Raw genomic sequence first — 6318 nt, 5'->3', positions numbered from 1 at the left:
TGGAGAACATTCCAGAGGATCTGCCTGACGCCACCCTCCGTCCGTGAGCTCCTGAATGACTGGGACTGTGTCTGTCCTGTTCACGTCCAGTGCTGTGCACAGTGCCCGGCTCTGTCAGTCCTCGGCAGGTGTTCCTGAGGAAACGAGGGTCCCACTGGAGGGGGCAGAGGGGACTGCCGCCAGGGCTGTCCACAGGCAGACAGCAGAGACTTCATCCATCACCAACACTCCGCGTGCTTCCCCCGGGGCCCAGCCCCCTTGAAGCTTCTTGGGGCCCCAAGACTAGTTTTGGCCAATGGGCTACAGGTGGGAGTGACTGGGTGGAGACGGTAAGAGCCTGTGCTTGTCTTTCCAGTTCTTTCTGCCCCTGAAGGCTCGTCCTGAGATAGCAGAGCCGCAGGAGCCGAGCAGCTCGGCAGACATCACGCTGTCCTGGAAAGTCACCCGACTTGCTCGGGACTTTGTGAGGACCGGAAGCCGCGGAGATGTCAGATCAGTTTGTTACTGCCACAGAACGCAGCCTTATGCTGACGGCCTTGAGGCACAGTTACTGAACTTGAATCAAGGACAGGACTGCAGTCACGGGTCTGGCTGGCACGGGGTCCTCACTTGTCAGGTTGAAGATGCCCTGGTCACCCTCTGCCCGCCACTGGCACCCTGAGGGCCACCCCTCCTCTCTATACCAGTCTTGGCGGGCTGCTGCATGGGGTCCTCAGAAGGAGGCCGAGGTAGATGAGCTTGGTGGCACTTGGTCGCGGTGGCCATCTCTTGCCTGGCTCTCTTGCCCAGTGTGGCCCCACAGAAGAGGCACGGAGATCACTCTACCAGCCTCTGTAGCTCCTGAAGCTCCCTGAGACACCTGTGAACAGGAAATATCGACAGATACTTGATTGATGCCTATCTAGGCTCTGGGCTCCCCACATCTCTTAATAGTAAATACTGTACTCTCCTCACTGAGTATGTTTCATTTATTTAAATGTCTAAGCTGGAGGTGTCCAAGCTTTATTCAGCATCAGAATCACCCAGAAGGCTTGTGAAATTACAGATGGCTGGCCCCACACCCAGTTTCTGATTCAGTAAGTCTGAGGCGGAGCCTGCAAATATGCATTTCTGACAAGTTCCCAGGTGCCCCCAATGCTGCTGGTGCAGAGACCACGCGTGATGAGCCATGGGTCTGGGGCATCTATGGCCCCGTTCCCGGAAGACCAGGCCCTCCCCCAGGGGCACTCTGTCCTGGCATTTGTGTCTGGCCTATGCGTGCTGCTTTCCACCCTGCCTCCACATTGCCCACCTTCACTCCCACGGCTTTTGGGGGCTCTAACCCACTGGATAACTGAGGATGTCCATGGAATGCCTGAGCTTTCTATGACGGGTCTTCCTGACCTCTGGGGGTGACTGGCTATGGTTGTTCCCTTTGCCCCAGGACACATGGCCCCTCAGAAATTTGAATGCAGCTACATAATCAGGACTCTTTTGCTTGCAAGTGACAAATCCTGAAATAAATCTTGAAGGAAGGTATTGGCTCTTGAAAGATACAAGAGTTAGATCTAGGGCCTTCAAGCATGGCCGGATCCAGGGGCACGATCGATGCTGTCAATGCTCAGTCTCCCTCTCCTGCAAGGTTAAGTGTTGAGTGTGTGTCAAGATAAGGAGGTGAGGGTAGGAATATCCCATGTTCCTTGTCCCTTCTGCCTCAGTCCCTGAACCTATAAAATGGGACTGTTAAGTTCAGGGAGGGTGATACAGGAGTCGCAGGGCTATCAGGACTTTGATCCATTCTTCTGGGCTGTCTGTTGGGTGGGAAGATAGCCAGGCAGAGACAACCCCGGCGGTGTGACTTATCCTAGGAACTCTCTGTGTGGTACCCCACTGGAGTGAGCCTCAGTTTCCCCATCTGAACTTGTTTCCTCCAACAGACACTCTCTTCCGGTGTTGGTGTGTGATGAGCCTGGACTGGCCAGAAGTGCTGTCCTCTCTCCTAGCGCTCGGTCCAACTGAAGCCCCAAGATTCCTCCTCCGTGATTCTGATCAGCTCACGCACCCACCTCAACACCAATCATCGGGGCCAAAAGAATCTAAGATTCCATGGGGCCAAGTCTGAGTCACACACACAGCCCACAGCTGGGGCCAGAGCTACACCTTCTAAACCCAAGGACGGTGGAGAGAGGGCGGTGATTCTAAAGCAAAATTGGGAGGCTCTGCCCAGAAGGGGAAGTGCATGCTGGGAGGCCCACTCAGCCGATGTCAGCCGCTGGTGCCAAATTACCAGCCTGCCCGAGACCCCCTCCTTCACCCCTGCCCCAGCCTCTGCCCTTATCTCTCCCCTGCTTCAATCCTAAAGCCACCCAGCCCAAGATGCTCTGCCCTGTGATCCTCCTTCTTCCCGGAGAAAGGAAGGGGGCGGCAACCGCGTTCTCTCATTAGTCTTTCTGACATCTTTTGTCACCTATCAGGGGAACAAGCAAGTCCTTTGATCACAGCAAAAGGAGAAGGAGTATTTAAAACATGGCCTGTGAAGATTTGCTGAGCAGAAGGTGGGAAAGGCAGTCAGTGGCAGTTTTCAAAGCAGACACATGATTGCCGGCCTCCAGACTTGCCTGTCTGAGGATTGCTAAGGAGGTTTCGCGGGCAGCCTGGGTCTTTAAATGGGCCAAGGAGCCCTGATGTTGGGGGCGGGGGTCCCCAAGGGATTTGGTGAAGGGGGTTTCTGGGAGGAAAGTGATAGGCCAGCCTTTGCTGCGCGGTCAGCTGGGGGGAGAGCACTGGCCTGGGGGGGCCCGGAGAACTGGCGTCACCACCGGCCCTGTGTGGGACTCCGGACCCGTCCCCTCCCTGCTCTGAGCCTCAGTGCCCTCTCTGTATGAGGGCCGGGACCCAGAGTTCAGAATCCCCGCCTTGTGCTCGGGATCTCCTGCCTTGCCGTGATTTACCAAGATCCCCTTTTCCTAACTTAAATGCTTTTCATAAGGAACATTTATGTCACCAACATAAATGGGAAACCAAGGAAACAGCATCAGATCCGGAATAAGAAAGAGAACCATGAAAATAAACACAATTCCAGCTAGACCATGGTGTCCAACCGGGGGCGCAGGAGGAGAGCAGTTCCTTCGGTAAAAATCAGAGACTGGCAAGAGGGAGGTGGGTTTTGGGAGAAGACTTTCTCCTGGCCACGCTTAGGAGGAGAGAAAGGGGCTGACAGCTCACTCTGGGGTTCAGGTGGTCTGAAGGATGAGATCACCGGGTGGGCTGCACCCTGCTCTGGGGTAAGCTGGACCCCGGGAGCTGGAGGCCCCTCCTGGGGCTGGTCGTGCGGGCGGGTCCTGCAGAATGAATGAGTTCGTCCTGTGGGATCCCCAGGGGCCTGGGAAATATCAGGGAGGCTGCTGCAGCCTGTCGCCTCCGTCCCCGGGCCCCACAGCCCCCCTCCTGCTTGCAGGGCTCTGCTGCTGCTGTTTCTCAGGTGTCCTGGGGACCCAGGGACAGAAGTAGGGATTCAAAGGGTTGGCTTTGTCTCCTTCTCTGTTCCCTACTCCATCGTCCCCAGAAATCTCCCCTTTTCTGCTTCTCTGTTTAAGCTTGGGTAGGGTCTAGGCCCAGCCTCTCAGAAGGGGATGGGGGTGGCAGGCAAGGCACAAAGTCTGCTCCCCCTCCCCCCTCCCCCACTGCCCTCCCTGGGACACCATTCAGTAATCATCTACTCAGTACCTTCTACCAGACCCAGGAGAGGCTGCATCATTTATAAGGCCTGGTGCAAAAGGAAACTACAGGACCCTTGTTCAAAAAGGACTGGGAATTCTGGGTTGCCTGCATGGCTCAGTCAGTTAAGCCTCTAAGTCTTGACTTCCGCTCAGGTCATGATCTCAAGGTCGTAAGGTGGGAACCCCTTTCCCTCACTCCCCCATGGGCTCCGTGTTGAGCATGAAGCCTGCTTGGGATTCTCTCTCCTTCTCTCTCAAAAATAGATAAACAAATAAAAGTACTGAGAATTCTGACAGTGGCGACAGAGCCTTAAGCGAGGCCTGGGGCCCTTCCAGGCAGGGGGCTTGTGGGATTGCAGAGGTAACCGCCGGTGACACAGGTCCTCCAGGTATCAAAGGCAAATGTCTGGTGAGCTGTGTCCCAGAGGGTCTCACTCGTAGTGGAGAGAGAGCGACGGTGAGCAGACCCCAAGATGGTTTCCCAAGGGAATATGGGCCGTTAAAGAAAGCAGTGGAAGAGCAGCAGGGTCTCAGGACAGAGAGGTGGGCTTTGAGCCCGGAAGTGAGATGACGCATTTCCGTTTGCAAAGTTCTCTCCGATGGCTGTGCGGAGAGAATATGGGAGGACTCAAGTCAGAAATCCGGAAGGTGCCCGCGTTGTCGGGGGTGCGGGGCCAGGCAGGGCCTGTGGGGGCAGGGGAGGGGTGGGGGCAGGGCATGTTTGGAGTGCAAGCCAAAAGGACTCCCAGATGGATTCAAGGTCTGTTGTCCCCTCACTCACCCCCCAGGAGTGGCCCGGGTGCCCAGGGTGAGACAAGGAGACAGAACCCGCCCCCCCGAACAGAATAGTGTAAAGAACTAGAAACCTGCTTTCAGGGGGGCCCATGCAGGGTGCTGTGGGGCTCCGTGTAGGAGCGGAGGGGATGAAGCTGGTAAACTCTCATTTGGTTCATCTGGTTCAGTCCTTGACACGTTCATTTCACGAAATCCCGGCTGCCGCTCGCCAGTATGCACATAGCCCACTCGTGTTGGGGGTCGAACTGTGTCCCCTGTAAAGATCTGTTCAGGTCCCAACCCCCGGTACCTGCGAACACGCCCTTGTTCAGAACCTGGGTCTGCAGATGCGATCAAGTTAAGATGAGCCCATCGTGGACTGGGATGCGCCGGAATCCAATGGCCGGTGTCCTTCTAAGAGGGGGAACTTGGACACAGACGCACACGGAAGGGGCGGGGCCACGGAAGGATGGAGGCACAGATGGGAGTGACGCATCTATAAACCAAGGAATCCCCCAGATTCCACCGGAAGCCGGGACACCGGCGTTGTGCACGTCCCTCCCTAGCTTCGGAGGGAGTGTGGCCCCGCTGACAAGTTGACGTCAGACTTCTGGCCTCCAGAACTGCGAAAGCATCAATTTCTGTTGTTTTAAGCATCTGGGTTGTGATGATCTGTTACAGCATCCTTAGGAAACGAATTCAACTTACAAGTGGAGAAACTGAAGCCCAATAAATGGAGGAGCAGGTTCAAGGGCAGCTGGGGTGGCAGCCCGTCCAGACGACATGGGCTGGAATCCGGGAGGGGTAGCTCCCCAAAGGGGAATAACTGGCTGCTGTTTCCAGAAAGAGCCAAGCAGGCGAAACCCAGAGACACCCAGGGCCTGACTCCCAGCTCCTTCCCTGGCCTTTCTGGCTCCCTCTAGACCCGAGGAATGAATGCTCGGGAGAATCCTGTCACATCTGCAGACACCTGCAGCCAGTCCATCACCCTTGGAGGTAGGGGAGGGGGTGAAGACTCCAGGGAAAACTGCTCGAAGCTAGCTACACAAGGATTGTCAGTGAGGTGAGAGGGCAGAGTCAAGGGAGATGATCCCAGAGAAAAAGAGTTCAGGGTCCCAGTGGACCCCCAGCTAAACATAACAAAGTGATAAACAGGGTCTTGAAATCTGATGACTGAACAATTCTATCCTAGTGGCTAGGTGAGAAGCCAAGTGCACCAGATTGAAAAGTCGGTGTTAAAGAACATCAGATTTATGCCTTCTTTAAGAAAATTTTTTAAATGCTTATTTATTTTTGAGAGAGATAGAGACAGAGCATGAGCGGGGGAGGGGCAGAGAGAAAGGGAGACACAGAATCCGAAGCAGGCTCCAGGCTCTGCACTGTCAGCACAGAGAGCTCAACGCGGAGCTCGAACCCCTGAACCATGAGATCGTAATCTGAGCTGAAGTCTGACGCTCAACTGACCAAGTCACCCAGGCACCCCACGTTTATGCCTTCTTTTTGGAATGAGTGTTTTTTACTCCTGAATACTTGGAGCAGAACAGCAAACCCGGGGATGGGAGGCAGGAGATCTGGGTTCAAGTCTTGGCTCTTCTACATGAGCACTCTGTGACCTTGACATTGTATCCCATCAGCAAAATGACCTGACTGGCTCACCAAAGCAGTTCTCAAATAGTGCTCCGTGGAGCCCCAGGGGTACCTCTAGGTAGAGGTGCCTGAGGTAGAGCCCCCTGGCCTCCCAGCCTGAAAAGCTTGGCTTTGGTCTTTCCTGTGCATTGGGTTTTGGTGTCAAATTTCATCCGAAAGAGACTCAGCGGCTTTAAAAGGCTCTGAAACCTGAACTGGA

Source organism: Crocuta crocuta, unplaced genomic scaffold (genome assembly GCF_008692635.1).
Source record: "Crocuta crocuta isolate KB4526 unplaced genomic scaffold, BGI_CrCroc_1.0 scaffold124, whole genome shotgun sequence".
Classification (NCBI taxonomy): domain Eukaryota; kingdom Metazoa; phylum Chordata; class Mammalia; order Carnivora; family Hyaenidae; genus Crocuta; species Crocuta crocuta.
The sequence above is the reverse complement of the archived record's forward strand: the minus strand, read 5'-3'. Positions refer to the sequence as shown.